Raw genomic sequence first — 15,813 nt, forward strand, 5'->3', positions numbered from 1 at the left:
GCGCGCACAATGCGAAGAAGACTTCTGCAAATTTTTGGCGAGTCTGCGTACTCCTCAAGCTGCGTTGCAGAGTTGCTATTCACTATAGTTGATAAGAACTCAATTTAAACAGTTGCAGCTCCTACTAACGATTGTGATTTCTGATATCTTGCAGGTCTCGCATCGATAAGGTTGACTTCTCCAGCTGCTGTGGCAGCAATGCGGATTTACGCGTGCTCCTGACGCGCTCGGTTTTGATTTCGCGATGAAGATTTGTCGAAGCCCTGCATTCCGGCTTGATTTAAATAAGAAATTTCAATCCGTTTCGAAAACCGATTCAATATGAGCTCACCATCAGATAGTAATCTCTAATTAGCCTTGGCAACCTAACGTTGATAAATAAAAAGTTAACCTACGAATCTTAGTTAAATCGGCTGCTAAATGAATGTTCTTTTGTCTTGTTGCGAGTCCTTTTCAATAAAGAAGTATTGTTGTGTGTCAAATCTTCCATTTCTGTTAATTAGATACATTCGTCACGGAAACACCTGTTATATGTTTGTGTATTTAATGTGCATGTATAATTTACCTACACTTCATCGACACTATAAGCACTTCTCCGATAGGAGAAGTTAGCGACTACAAATATTTGGGAGTTACCATAAGCAATACCCTTTCCCGGTCCAGGCATGTCGATGACATTTGCGCGTCTGCAACCCGCAAGCTTACTTTCCTAGGACACAAGTTGAAATCTGCGCTTCCCGAGCTCAAACTTCTAGCTTTCGACACTTTCATTATACCAAAATTAGAATATGGAAGCATCGCATGGGATTCATTTTACAATAAACATAAACATAGATTGGAAATGGTGCAAAGGCGTGTGTTCGTTTTATTTTCAATAAATGTAGGTCAACTGATTCGACATCAGCACTTATGCGCGTGAGCAGCATTCCCAAGCTGCAGCATGGAAGAAAAATCGTAAGGTTCAAATTCCTCTACAACCTATGCGACTGGTCATTGCGCCTTGACACGCTAAAGTGCATTCAACCGTTTGCCGCAAGCACATATCGTCACCGTCATTCTCGTAACTTACTTCCCCATTCGTCTCGCCCAAATATTTTCAAAAACTTCGTTTTTTCTAGGCTTAATACACGAGTGGAATGCCTTGCCTGCCAGTGTCTTTTTATCAGATACGTTCACCGCATTTAAGCATGATGGGTCCACCCTTTAAATATGATGTGGCGTCTGTTATACCTTGTTAATGTAATGTTCTACCTTCTTATTGCAATGTGTCCATGCGTTCTTGCTCTATGCGAGCGTTATCTTGTTTTCGATAGGTTTGGAGAGTGAAAAACTAACATTGTCTGTAAGAAATTTCACCTGCCTGGTCTTATTCAAGACCGCAGTATACTGGTAAATAAAAAAAAATATTTTAAATATTATTTAAAGAATGTGCCGTGAAGAAACGGCGCACATAATCTTATCTTTATATATCAGCACATACGGCTGTGTCTCCAAAATGACGCTGACTCTTATGTGCAGCTTGTGAACAAGTTAAAGGCATTCACATTTTGTTTGTTTTGTAAATAGGAAAGCAAAGGGCACACGTCTATATGAAAGGTTAAAGTTTATTAGTAGTAAATATTGGACGGTAAAAACAGCAAAACTAAATTTAACATAAATAACAAGACTAAACACAAGAAAGTAAATGCCTAATTAAAGAAATTAACCTGCAAATTAGGTTAAGGCTGCCAAAAATGGCAGAATCTGTAGTATTGACTGACAAGTCATTATTTCTCCGAGCTTGATTTTAGTGAACGCAACCATATACATATGCCAACAGTAGTCGCCACAGTTAAAAGAAAAAAACTGCACAGATATCGATATTTTCTGCAGATATGTAACCAGTTCTTTCCGTGCTGAGCGCGCTTTTCTTAATATTTATTTTCACGGCAGAAAAGATTAGATGTCATCATGAAATCGAGCTTTTGCGTCGAGTTTTCTTTTCTTACTTCGGAATGCGACGTAAATTTCTAGCACACGATATTGGGAAGCAACTTCTTACAATACCAGGATACAAACGTAAAATTCTAGAATGTTTGTTTAGATTTTTCATATTTTAATCTGAAATTCCAATATTCTACGGTAAATGTAGCATTATGTTTATATTATTTTTCGTATCTCGGATATGTATATTTATCCAGTTTCAAAAACAGAAGCAGCATTTTATTGTCACCACATTACGCATGGCAGGAAGAAGCATATAAAAAAAAAAAGCAAGAACGTGTTGTTCCAGCGAGGCTTTGTTCAACACTCAAAACACTTAGAAGGGGGAATCAGGTCTCAGAAATTAACATAATCGCATAGCACTTCCAGATATCCTCTCTCAAATTTAGGTTGGGCTTTATATGTTACCCTAAACGCCCTAGAAAGCCTTAGGGCCTTACTTACAATCTGTATTCTTAAACTATCGCAATTGCCATTAATATGACTGCAATAAATTGCACACTACGCAAGAATTCCTACGCTAAATATGTTCGCAAGAGCACATGCAAGCCAATCGTAATTTCGGAAATAATACAGGCAGGTGAGGTCAGCCAATGGAGAACAGCACTAAAAAAAAAATGTTTCTTAATATGGTCCCAGAACTTCAATCATGGAACAGAAAGAAAAATAAAATAAAAATATGCATTTGTGATAAAGTGGCACATGTGAGTAATGTGTTCTTATGAAGACCTAACAGGTCCTGCATACAAATACAGAAGCTACATTCAGAAGCTACATACAGAAGCTACAAATACATAAGCTTCGATTCTTGATAGCTTCAAGGCTGAAACACCTTTTCAAGATATTGCCCATTGCTTTAAGGCTCACTGAGCTATAGATGAAGCGGTGACCTTAAGAGGAAGCTTTAGCTCGGGTGTTCCTATCTGGATAACTAGGAACGGAGAAATTGTTTTCCTCGGCAATCGCAGGTTCAAATTTGATTGGGATTGTTTCATTTAAAAGAAAAAGTGTAAATCTAGTTTGTGCAGTAAGAAATTTTTTTAGGGCCATTGGCGTTAAGGCCGTTGATGACTCTTAAATTGTAACCAATAACAGTATCAATATTCTGCAAACTGCACTTGATAATCCATCTGAAGGAGACAAAGTGAATGTAATAAAATAATTCCGGAGTTTTACGTGCAAAAACCGTGATCTCATTATGAGGCACGCCGTAGAGTGTGACTCCGGAATAATTTTGACCGCCTAGGGATCTTTAACGTACACCCAATGCACGGTACACGGGCGTTTTTGCATTTCGCCCCCTTCAAAATGAGGTCTCTGCGGCCGGGATTCGATCCCGCGACCTGGCACTCAGCAGGGCGACGCCCGGTAGACATTAAGCAACGACGGAGGGCAAGGATGTAATATAAACCTGTGTGAAATATACGACTAATTTTGGAGTAAGAGATTTCTAAAACACTTGTAAACATTGTACAAAAATACATAAACTGTAACGTTGTAAACTACATTTATCCGCTTTAGATGCTCTAACGAACGCCAGTTACATAACTTAGATATCCGGTTTTGATGCAACCGTTACAGATTTGGAAACCTGGTGTTTCAACTTGCGTTTGAAACCTAGCAATCTCTAAAATTTTTGGAACAAGAAAATAAATGCCCTTCGTTAAAATATTGTGTCATTGCAGTTACTAGAACTTAACTTGCTCTGTCAAATACAACAACGTCCATTTAAATTAGCCACGTCTTTTTCTTATAAAAGTATTTCTGCGTGTTATATGCCTATGAATCGGAAAATTGCAGTTGGTCTCGAGCTAAACCTTCCTCTTAAGGAAACAATTTGATCGTCTCGCTCGAACAGCATCGACAGCCATAGTAAGGTGTCGCGTTGCGCTTGGACTCTTTGGACGGTTTTCTAACAATATACGCGCGTGGCACAGGTTGGCGCAACGCAGCACGCAACTCCCGCGGTGTAGGCTGTAGGAGGAACAGCACCCTGGCGGCTAACAGGCGTCTCACAACGCTGGCGTGATGAGTAGAGTCGGCAGTGGCATCGCTGGCATCGCACCTCGACGGCGCACGAAATGAGACCGGCGAGCCACCGTCAGTCAGCGCTCAGTGAAATATTAGGTAACGTTAGCTTGACGCTCCCTGCCCGTTCCACTGAGAGCAGTGCATACCTGTACACACGCGAGTTCAGCAGGAATGCGCTCGTGGTGGCGTGCGCCCAACACTCATGCCATCAGCCGACGGCAGAGTGCTGCCCTGCCTCTGGCACTGAACCGATCGAGCGTGAAGTTGGCGGAGAGTCGACTGCGCTTCGTCGTTCTCGCAGCCAAATGCGCTCCGCGCCTCTGACGGCCCTCTAATAACAAGGATCCCTCATAAGGAAAGTACAGAAGGACCCTGGTGTGACCCTCCATGCGCTAGTCGCGCATGCGTCATCGAGCGGCACAGCACGACAACGACGCTGACCATGTATTGAGCGTCCGTATATTTGCTATCGCAACAAAAGCTGAAGACGTTTGCCGGGCTGACGATTGAAGTGCTGTTCCAGGTGTTAGCTGACTAACACTCCGATATTCAGAAATTAATCTTCACTTGAAGCACATGATTTACTTTATTTAAATGACGCCGGTCGGGAACACACCGAATTGAGCGTCCTCGGCACGTTCCCGCAACGCGTAATTTAGATCAAGTCAGTCATGGGTTTGACGTTAAGTCTAATTTCTGAACACTGGGGTTAGAGGTTGCTAGTCCTAAAACGCGTTGCGTAACTTATAATTGCCATTAATTTGTGCACTTCGTTCTATATCTTCATATCTGCCAATGTTAAGCATGAGTCAACAAGCGTCCTGTATATTTTAGCGCACTTGTGTCGTGCAACGTTGGTAAGCCATAAACAAAGATTGGCGTGTTATGATAGGCATATTCGCTACGGTGACTCAGGTACCGGCATACATTTTATAAACATCACACACAAAACGATTACTGTGCCACCGACCTTGGCACATTACCAGTTGACAACAAGAACCTGAAACTCTTAGTGGCTTAGAAGTTAGTCGTGATATAGACTCGTGCAGTCACCACCCACTCGCAAAGGCAAGACACTTTACCTCTGAATACTGCGTTTTTCTGTGCACGAGGTTCACTATTGATATTGACGCTTCCATAAGTTTCGCTTTAATGCCTGCTTGGTAAATATAACAGGAGTCCTTCAAAGAAGGCTGTCCCACTTAATATAGGGCCAACATCGTGCAAGACGTTCGAAAAGGCAACGGCTAGCGCTACATTCACATACGAGCCAATATACGCTGTCTGCAGAAATGTTGCATTGTTGTTGTTGTTGTTGGTAGAAGAAACAAATTTGAAGGTCGTTTGAAGGGTAAAAGGCTCAACACTCAGAAGCAAATTCCTTAGATCCTCTTTTAAAAGAATGATATTGACGTAACTCAATTTATGTGGGCTTGTCGTATTATTCAAAAAGTAATCAGCAACTCCGGCAAATGCGAGCGTTACGAACATGTATTATTAATTTTTCTTATTTTGCTAATTTGAATTTCCACGATCAGGTTTTTGATTTCTGCACTATATATGCAATATTTTCATGCTCAGGTTTGCCGCTCAACAAACTATGTGCCTACTTTGGCTTTAGTCACTGGCAATTGCATTTGTTTTAGTTTTAAACGTTAAGACATTCTACTCCTTTATGTTCTCTTCACACAGCCGCTGACTCAGGGAAGTCTCATTAACTAAAAAACACGCATGCTGCACAAATTTTCTGCAACGAATCGAAGCTTCAACACTGCTTAAACTGTTCATTCCCAGCCCCATAAGACTTAATTTGTTAGGCTCCCTTTTCAACACTTTTCCCACTCTCCCGTCTGACATTGTCTGAAGAAACAAAAGCCGGCCCGCTTAGCTTAAGTTTCCGGAAATGACCACAATATGGGGCGGCAGTTTGGGGCGCGCGCGAGAAACCTAGCAGTGTCGAATAAACCAGAAGCGCGCAGCGCGCAAAATGACGTCGCTTACAAAAGTGTCAACGCGGGTGCGGTACCCCGCGCGCTGTATCCTTGTTTTGTGCCAGTCGACCAGAAATATAAAGAAAACTTGTCTGCATGAACCAATTGTTGGAAGAGTAATTAAATATGGCGAACAACTGATTTCCTTTTCTTTTCTTTTTTTCGCCAGTTTGCTTATTTCATCGTTCGCACGGCCGGTGGTTGTGTACAGCACGCTATCGCGGCTTGTCAGTGTTCAATCTTTCGATTTTCCGGAGGCTGCTTTGTCTGCGCCAACTTCGCAAGCTGGTGGTGGTCACGAGAGTGTACAACGAGAGACATTGAGGAGGTGGCGCTTATACATTTGTTTGTTCTCTTACGTTTTGTCGTTGGAAGTGGGCTGCGTGCTCAGCTCGTTTAGGAGCAAAGAGAGTGACATTGTTTGGCATTGCTAATTAAATATACAAGTCGTTGCTAGGGAAGCGCGCATTAAAAAACAAAGAAATTGCTCGTGGGTTTGTTGTGCCATAGCCTATTCTCCTGAAGCAGCCAATATGCATACGTAGAGACTCCGTTCGGGGACCGGGGAGAAGTCCTCTTGTCGAACAGTTGGTGGCGCGCTGAAGTTCCTTTAGCGTACCCATTGTTCAACAATTCAACAAGCACCAAAACATCAAACCATTATGGACGATTACGCGCTAACCGACACCACAAGTATGCACCTTGATTTTTTACGCGATACAGGCCTTTCAGTGTCAATTTGAAACATGATGCCAAATACCCGGCATCCATCGAAAAAAAGAATATAGGAGCAGTGAATGTGCTCCTGATTTTCGCTTTTACGTCATAAAAAACACATTCTTGTGGTTTACGTGCCAAAACCACGATATGATTGTGACGAACGCCGTGGTGAGGGGCTCCGCATTCTTTAAACGTGCACTCAATGCACGGTACACGATCGTTCTTGCATTTCGCCCCCTCGAAATGTGGCGGCCGAGGCCGTGATTTCATACCGCGGCGTCGTGCTTAGCAGCTCAACGTCAAAGCCGCGAAGCAACAATGGCAAGGGCTTTTACGTCATAATCTCGCATACTCTCGGCAATTATAAACGAATACATGTATTGCGCTATTAGGCTCTCGCATTCGCGAGCACGCTGCACTCGTAGCAAGCATGTTATTCCACTACTATCAAACTGAAGGTATCAGTCTGTTCACCATCAAAGTCACTGTCTCTAAATATCATACGCATTTCGGCCACACCTTACGCACACGATGCCCATGATAACTTGACGGCACCTTGCTGCATCCTAAGAATCATCGAAACGCCCCCAATTCACGGTTAGAAAACAACAAAAGAAACTTTAGCGCTTATCGATAATAGCATTTTTTAAGTGAAACAATGTTTCCGTTGCTGTACATATCTCTGTGTAATCGTTAATCGCTGCTACAGACTGTCAGTTTTAATGGCTAAATATATGTAAGAATTCCCTTTAATTTCATGATTACATTTTGATTGATAAGTTGCCTCCTTTGTAGCTTGTTCAGACGTGGATTTATGAAAACACAATAGCCAGTGTTTGTACCCCTTCTTGTTGCAATGTTTCCACATTTTCCTTAAACGTTCTCGTTCGTGCATTCAATATATCTGAAACAATATAATTTTTTTATGTTCCTTAGATGACTGTTGGCACAACGCTTCTGTCCCCAGAATCTGTAACTAGCAAATTTGCATGGATTACTTCATTTAGGTTTACCTGAAACAAGATGTTCCTATTATCAAAACCAATATGAAAGGCTTCTCCTAATAAATGTCTAATGGAACTTTAATTAGAGCTACAGCATCAATGGCTGTGAAATGTGAAACAAGATTCTTACCTTTGATTGTTTGATCTGTAGCTTCATTCCTGTAAAGAAAATAAATGTACCGATGTGACACATGCTTGCGCTTGTGCAATGAAAATATATTCAGGACGTTATATTTTCTTTTTCAGAATATACAAAATTCGCATATGAATCAAAATATTTATTTTGCATTCAACCCGTATGTAATTAAGATCTCGTCACTTGCGGTTTAGTTTCAGCAATAGTTATGTGTTCTGTTCGCTTTAAGCTGGTCAATTTTTTACGCTATTACCAGAGTGAACTACTACGTGACTTCAGCGGACTTTCTTTTAACCCAAGTGTAGCACGTTTGTACGGTTTTATACGGTGTGCTTAGCATTTTCATTAACACGAAACATCCGTAAACCCTAGTGACTTTATGCGAAACAATCTTTCGTCTAGGAACCGCTTGGTACATGCCTGCTACCATATGTTGTTTTCTCTCGTTTTTTTTTTTTTGCGATTAGTCCTAATATTAAAGTGCACTTTTCAGTGTTCTTGCCATGCGTTTAGCAGGAGGTCACCGATCGGTGTTTGACCCTGAGACTTCATTCTGTATGCACGTTTTACCACGTATATCTTTATATTTCTTATAATAAAGCTTCACTGATCAAATATACGGGGTGACCATATTTATGTTTTACGGAATTTTTAAAAATATTCTTTGGCAGACAGCATAATTTTTGTCCTTGGGCTGCAGAATTCGAAGAAGCGCACATTAGTAGCATGTAAAATGGAACAAAATATTCAACTAATTAACAAAATTTGACTAATTAACTTATTAATTAATAACCTTACGGCACATATTTAAATTTATTAATTGAAGCCGCGGCGAACTTGCACTACATGTTCACTTGAAATTAAACTCCAGGATGACACCATTACCGAGATATTATTTTCCGAACTGTGGTGCGAAATGCGTGGGCGTTCCAGTTACCTTTTTTTCCTGTTCTTCAATGCATAAAAGAGCGTTATGTTAAAACGAAGTAAGTGGAACAACGGTGAGTTTTTACGCCTAGTTTCACTTTATTCTTTAGATTTGTCCTGTTGCTCTTCCTTTCCTCTTTACTTCCCTCCTTCTTATCTTCCATTTCTGTGTTGCTGTCCCCTCCCTTCTGAACAGTAAGCAGGCGTTCTGCCCCTTCCGGTAGCAATTCCGTAATCTTAAACATGATCATCCTGGACACAGTATTCGGCAAGTAGTTGTTTTGTCATGGAACATACGATATTCAGGTGATTTGGATACTCGGCTGCTTTACGCTTGCATTCGGTGCACTGCACAGTTCAGTAACCTCAAGTAACAGTGCTGACACTCTTCTTCCCTTCTTGCTTCTTCTTCTAACACAGCGCAGCTTCTTTGTCAGCGTTTGTGCTCATCGTTTTTGTTTCTATCTCACTCACTTTCTCACATCCCTCACCATCTCACCGGAAGTTTCATGCCAGTCCTGTCGCTGGGCTAACCTATTTAGGTGTTGTGAAACTTTTTCTATTTCTCTCCACCAGCACAGCATCACACGAGCAACATTATGAGGAACTAAGGTTATCCTTCACAGGTGATTATGCAGAGCACAGATTCTCCCTAAGAAGGTGTTTAAATGCAAATTTATTGCAGTGAGTCGTGAGCTGCGCAAAATGTGTGTGCTGAAAAAGAAAATTAAAACGAAAGCTTAATTTTGAACATATACCTTCCACACGTCAGGCAATGCATGCTTGATTCCTTGTTGTGTGTTTAACAGGAATAAACGCTTCGTGCGATTAAACAACCTACAATGATTTCAAGAGCACATCAGAACAAAAAGAAACCGGAACACTCCTCGCAATTAAGCCAACCTTTAAGAAAGAGAATATTGCCATGACAGTAAAAAGAGTAAAGCGCTAAAGTAAAGACGTAGTGTGTGGAAGGACACGAACAAAGTTTCTCGTATTTGGCGCGACTACGTGACTAGCACAGCCGTGCTTTATGACCAACCTGAGAAAGAAACCGTGGGGGCTATAAAAAGCTAGCAGAACAGCAAGAATGCAGTAGAAGAAAGCAGGCGTAAAGGGAATTAGAACCCAGGCACAGCAGCCACTCATTCTTTTTTATTTGCTCTGAGCCACGTCACTAGACCATTTCACGCAGCCTCCTCTCCTTGCAGTGCGTTAACTTGGAACTTTCAAATCTTACATAGTTTTTTTAGTAGCTATCCGGTTTAGAGGAAGCGTGAACAGTGTTTGTGCGTAGTTTTGGAGTGTTTGTAGTTTTCGTGCGTGCGTACGAGCGTGAGTGAGTGAGTGAGTGAGTGAGTGAGTGAGTGAGTGAGTGAGTGAGTGAGTGAGTGAGTGAGTGAGTGAGTGAGTGAGTGAGTGAGTGAGTGAGTGAGTGAGTGAGTGAGTGAGTGAGTGAGTGAGTGAGTGAGTGAGTGAGTGAGTGAGTGAGTGAGTGAGTGAGTGAGCGAGTGAGTGAGTGAGTGAGTGAGTGCGAGTGTGCGTGCGTGCGTGCATGCCTGTGTGCGCGCGCCAATATACTACAAGGTACCAGAAACAATACAACAGAACCTCTGCGATGAAACATTGATTTCTAGCCATTCAACAAAAAATGAACAACAAATAGGACAGAGAGGAACCGCGTTTAAAATTAAAATATAAATTCCGAGAGTCAATTATACTTAACAGCGAAAGGTGTAGCTCAGACAAAACACGACGATTAAAATTTATGCAGAAGCAGGCCATGCTACAAACAAAAAAAAAAAAATGTGTAGGATGGAAGCCCATCCTCAAATAGTCGTAACAACGAAAACGCCTGCTGCAAGAACAGGCGAGCACTGCGCGGTTTCTTTCCGCCACCCATAAAAACAGTCGACAGCGAATAGCCCGTGGGAATACTCCGAGTGGAAAGAACGACGACCCGGTCCTGTTGTGATACGGTGTAAAGGATCGAAAGCCAAGAAGTGGCTCCCGAAAGCAGGGCAAGATATGCGAGGTTTTTAAACGTTCCCTTTGCTTGTCTCTTTCGGTCACCGGTGTAAGAGGGTCTAGGGGAGCGAGCGGAGCAAAATGTTGGCCAAACCTAGCGGAAAGCGGCAGCCACGGAGGCGTGCCACGCTGAGAAGAGCGCGTGGCGTCGAAGCGCGAGAAACGGATCAGGCACGCTGGGAAAAAGCAGCAGATAGTTTAAGTAAAGAAATCAAAGACGGTGTACGGAGCGAGAGAGGGGTATAGTGTGCAAAAAAAAAAAACAAGGAAACAACAGCTCGAATTCTCGGTCCGGACTCGGATCAAGACTCTCGTTGAAAGAGCATGGAAACTGGTAAGGTAACCCTCAGTTCTTGTCCCGGACAAAGAAGAAAGGGGAAGAAGGAATAAAGCAAAATGTGCGAGCGCGGGAGAGAGCGGAAGACAAAGGCGGATGTAATTCTAGCTGAGTTGTTCGTGTCTAGAGCCGAATCGACTGTATCCCGCGGGAATGACACTACGACGAGGTGCCCCGAAATACCCGAGTGCTCTCGGCTACACCACGCTCCTTTTCTTTATGGGCTGAGCAGTGAGAGAGCTTCAGGCACCTTCGTGCTTTACGATTAGTATTTTCCTGTGTCTAGATCCGCATCGGCGACTCGCACTGACGTCTTTATTCGGGACCACAGCCTCTAGGACGTCTTTCTGTAGGTGATGTTCTGTGCTGGCAGGTCCCGTGAATGTGGTAATAAAATTGCGCAAAGTAGGACAAGAGCCAAAGAAAAGCAGTGCATTGTAAATTCGAGTACTTAAGTTTCTAATTTAGTTTTAATAACGTTCCATATCCCCTCAACTTTGTTGAATTTTTGTGCGTAATTAACAGTGAAGTTTCGCTGGACGAGGCTACGTGACAACACTGCCTGTCATCTCTTCAGCAGCTTCCCTTTCATGCCCTTAAAATTTTGTTGCCGAGTCCTTTCGGAAGACGACACTTATGCGCATTGTGCCGTGTACTAGATAATAGCAACAGTATCTACGAAACAAAGAAATACCAATAGCAATACCAATACCAATAGCTTTCTTTATCCTGTGCGTCTTTCGGTTATAAAATGAATTATAGGCCTAATCAGCATACGAGCTCTGGCTGATTATTGAAATCGTATTGTACGGGATCCACAATCATCCCACAATGACCACATCGTGGTGTGAGTTTGAACGCGCTAGCTTGCCGCGTTCCTTCGAAAGAACGCATGGTAAGCATCCGCAGAAGCTTTGGTCGAAAATCGACACATTTTGTGAATTCGCCCGCTGACGAACTCTTCAGCTCCTCGACTGGAGTGGCAATGGTGCTGAACCAATCAGCGGCATAGACGTAGGGTGTCTGAATACGCTCATAGCTATTTCGTGCGAGAAGACGTTCATGTTGTGCTAGCTGGGCTCATATCATGCGAGCAGACCTCCTGAGCGGCAGGTCGCGCTCGTCGCTGTAAACACCGGTCGCAGTCAGTGGCTCCGCCGTCGCCAGTCGCGGCTGGTCGCGCGACCTCCGTCAGTCGCCGGTGTGAATGCCGAATAACAGTTGCCACAGACACTTATAGCGAGCGTTAGCTCATAGACAATAAGTCCTCTAAATGACAACTGCCATTTCAGCATGAGGAGGGCCTCCACGCTTTTATTTAAATATACATTGATGCCAGAGGGTAAGCTGAATGAATGAAAAAAAAAGTATCGGCTAAATTTATTGTTTCATTGCCCTAGCTCAATCACTGCGAATATCAGCCTGAAACTATGGTATTCAAACGTAGAGCAGCCTCAAACTATAGTCAAATAAGCATGCAGGTAATATGAACGCAGTCGCCGTATTCAGCTGCTTATTAAGGAGCATGTCCAGCAGTGTATTCAATGCTTCTAGGAATAAAACACGCTTGTCCGGGAAAAAACAAAGCGTAAAAAAATAGCCTAACCTTTGAACTGTTTAAGACATTACACACACGTGCGCAAATGGCTCCACGCTGTTGGCACTCTGCAAACAAGGTTAACAATCGAAAAGGGTCAGAAATCGTGCTAGTTGGTACTTATTCATAGCTATAAACAAACAGCGCGGAATAAAACCAGGAGACGAATGCCGACACAGGACGAGTGCTGACTGCCAACAAAATACTTTTATTCGGCGGGTACATGTAAGTATGCCTGAGAAACAGGAAGCGGGAAGGGGGAAAGAAGAACTCATCCTGCGTCGTCTTTCTTGTCCTGGTTTTATTCCGCGCTGCCTTCTTTTAGCTATGAATGTTAAAGACTTCTTAGGAGCTCCCTTCATCGGCTATATATACTAGAACTTCTAGGCTGGCACTTATTCTTCTGCCACGTGTCGAGAAGCCTGGAAAAAAAAAGGAGATTACGCTGGTTTCTTGCCACCAGATGTTGTTCTTTTGTGCCTGTAAAACGCAAATTCTTCACTCCTATGAGAACGAGAGAGAGAGAGAGAAATTTCTTATTGAAAAGGCGGAGTATTTAGCTAGCATATTTTCGCCTGCATGCTATTCTGCAGGGAATGTGACGAAGGAGAAGAATGGCCCTATACGAAAGTGGGCAGAATATGAGACCGAACTTAACGCACCAACCATTGAAGCACAGGAAGCGGCAAAATTTGATAGACAAAGGAGCCCATGGAAGCGTCCTTATTTCCGTTGATTTCAGGAATAACCATTCAAAGCAGTGTGCTGTGACAATTAACTAGGTCTGAGTGGGACGTTCTGACATGAAAAAAAAGCACAGCTCACAGGGGCCAGACGGAAATGTTTAATACGAAAGAAGTGTGCATGGGAATATAGTGTAATTTTTCTTTTCAAAATGACTTGTCTGAAGCGAGATACTTTGTTTCAATCAGTGCAGCCGTTTTCTTACGCGTGCTCGTCTTGTCAGGATAGGTAACTAAATTAACCTTTACATATGCCATATTCGTAATGCTAGGATAAAAGCCAATTGATTAGTATAACACGTGACATTAGTAACTTTAAATCGATGGTCACTGAGGGTTAAAATATAATGAGGTGGAAACAGGTACTAAAGTTTAAAAATAATTTATACTTAAGCGATGATTTTATGGCCCCAATGCCAAGGAGAATATTAATGGCCTATTGATAAGAGCTGACAGAGAGAGAAAGGCAAAGGAAAGACAGGGAGGCTAACCCGAAATTATCTCCGGTTGGCTATCGTGTACTGGGGGAGGGGCAAGGGGATGCAATAGGTGAGAGAGAGAAGGATAAAAAAAAGAAAAAGAAAAACTTAAATACACACACGCACGTACACACGAACTGTATCTGTGGGCACTGTCACACAGCCCGCGAAGGCGTTCCTAGTCTTACGCAGTGTCACCGTATAGTCCTACGTCACACACAATTCACAATTTATTACAAAGTCCCGTGTCTTTCGAGTATCGCAGCAGCGCCTTCATAGCAGATCGCGCTGATGTTCGCGTAGGCCAGTTTCCAAGGATCTTGTTTTCTGACATTGGGCGCTTGTCCAGTTTGTCTAGCGTGGCTGAGAGGATCGCTCTTTGTGAGTTAAAACGAGAGCACTGACAAAGAAGATGCTCAATTGTTTCATTGCACCCGCAGAAGTCACAAAGTCGGCTGTTGGCCATTCCGATAAGGAAAGAGTAGGCATTTGAAAATGCTACTCCAAGCCATAGACGGACTAGAAGGGTGCTGTCCTGTCGGGGAAGCTCGGGCGGAATACGGAGCTGTAAATTAGGGTCCAGGGTATGAAGGCGTGCACTTGTGAAATCGGATGAATTCCATTGGGCTAATGTCAGGTCACGCGCAAGTGTGGAAAGTTTTTTCGCTGCGTCGGCTCTGGAAAGAGGAATGGCAACGCAGTTGACGCCTTCATGGGCAGATCAGGCAGCTGCGTCTGCTCGATCATTGCCATGTATGCCACAGTGACTAGGCAACCACTGATATATTATATCGTGTCCTTCGTCAACTAGTCGATGGTGGAATTCTCTTATTTCTGCGACGAGCTGCTCATGTGATCCATGGCGCAGTGCTGAGAGTACACTCTGTAGGGCTGCCTTGGAATCACAGAAGACTGACCATGCGTGAGGTGGTTCCTCCTGAATGAAATGAAGAGCCGCACGCAGGGCTACCAGTTCAGCAGCTGTCGTTGATGATACATGTGACGTTTTAGCTCTATTGTGACGTATCGTCTTGGTATCACCACAGCGGCAGCTGCACTTGCAGATGTGACAGAGCCATCGATGTAAACGGGTATGCGGCCACTGTGCACCTCATGTAAAAGTTCTAATGTGGCCTGCTTAAGGCCAAACGATGGCATGTTGGATTTCTTCATGATTCCTGGGATGGTGAGGCGTATTTCAGGTCTGTGCAGGCACCATAAAGGTGAGGATGGTCTTGCTGCAGGCATGTAGTTCGATGGCAATGAGGTACGATTGGCATCAATTATACGACTGAAAGTTGTGTGTGGACTTTCTCTGGGTAGAGCGGCAAGATGGTAAGAAGGTAGTCGGGCAACGTGCCGAATATGCGCCCTGAGAGCGTCGGTTGCCAAGTATGTTGATATTGGGTGATCTCGGGCTATCACAATCGTTGCCGCTGTAGAGGCACACCTCGGAAGACCGAGGTACGTCCTTAGGGCTTGAGCTTGTAGTCCCTGGAGTACACGCAGGTTTGTTTTGCAGGTGTTTCCAAGCACAGGAAGGCTGTGTCTTGCATAACCGAGGAACAAGGCGTTACAAAGCTGAAGCATTGACCGCACCGATGTGCCCCATGACTTTCCGCCGTGAAATTTGAGGAGATGTATTATTGTAATTAACCTCTTCTTTAGGTATGATAAATGCTGGCTCCATGATAGGTCGCGGTCAATAATTACTCCTAAAAAGCGGTGTTTCCGTGCATTTGCAACTGCCTGCCCATTGACACTTACATTGTAACGCTTCATTGCCTTCCGAGTGAATGGAACAAGGCAGCATTTCTCTGAAGACAGCTCTAAGTTC

At 43.3% G+C, this 15,813-nt stretch overlaps 2 protein-coding genes across 9 annotated transcripts in view; one reads left to right on the top strand and one right to left on the bottom strand.

Annotated features, from left to right (window-relative positions):
- Positions 1 to 15,813, bottom strand: part of LOC142582334 (irregular chiasm C-roughest protein-like) — a 940,430-nt gene that overhangs the window by 397,227 nt on the left and 527,390 nt on the right. For 7 of the 8 annotated variants that reach the window (XM_075691923.1, XM_075691922.1, XM_075691926.1 and 4 more), the window contains one exon: positions 7,860 to 7,888. The exons of the other annotated variant lie outside the window; for it this stretch is intronic. The gene's annotated coding sequence lies outside the window, so the exon portion shown is untranslated. The remainder of the gene's footprint in view (positions 1 to 7,859; positions 7,889 to 15,813) is intronic. 8 annotated transcript variants of the gene reach the window in all.
- LOC142582157 (uncharacterized) overlaps positions 1 to 15,813 on the top strand; it is a 55,506-nt gene that overhangs the window by 33,240 nt on the left and 6,453 nt on the right. The window lies entirely within an intron of this gene.

Source organism: Dermacentor variabilis, chromosome 5 (assembly GCF_050947875.1).
Source record: "Dermacentor variabilis isolate Ectoservices chromosome 5, ASM5094787v1, whole genome shotgun sequence".
NCBI lineage: Eukaryota > Metazoa > Arthropoda > Arachnida > Ixodida > Ixodidae > Dermacentor > Dermacentor variabilis.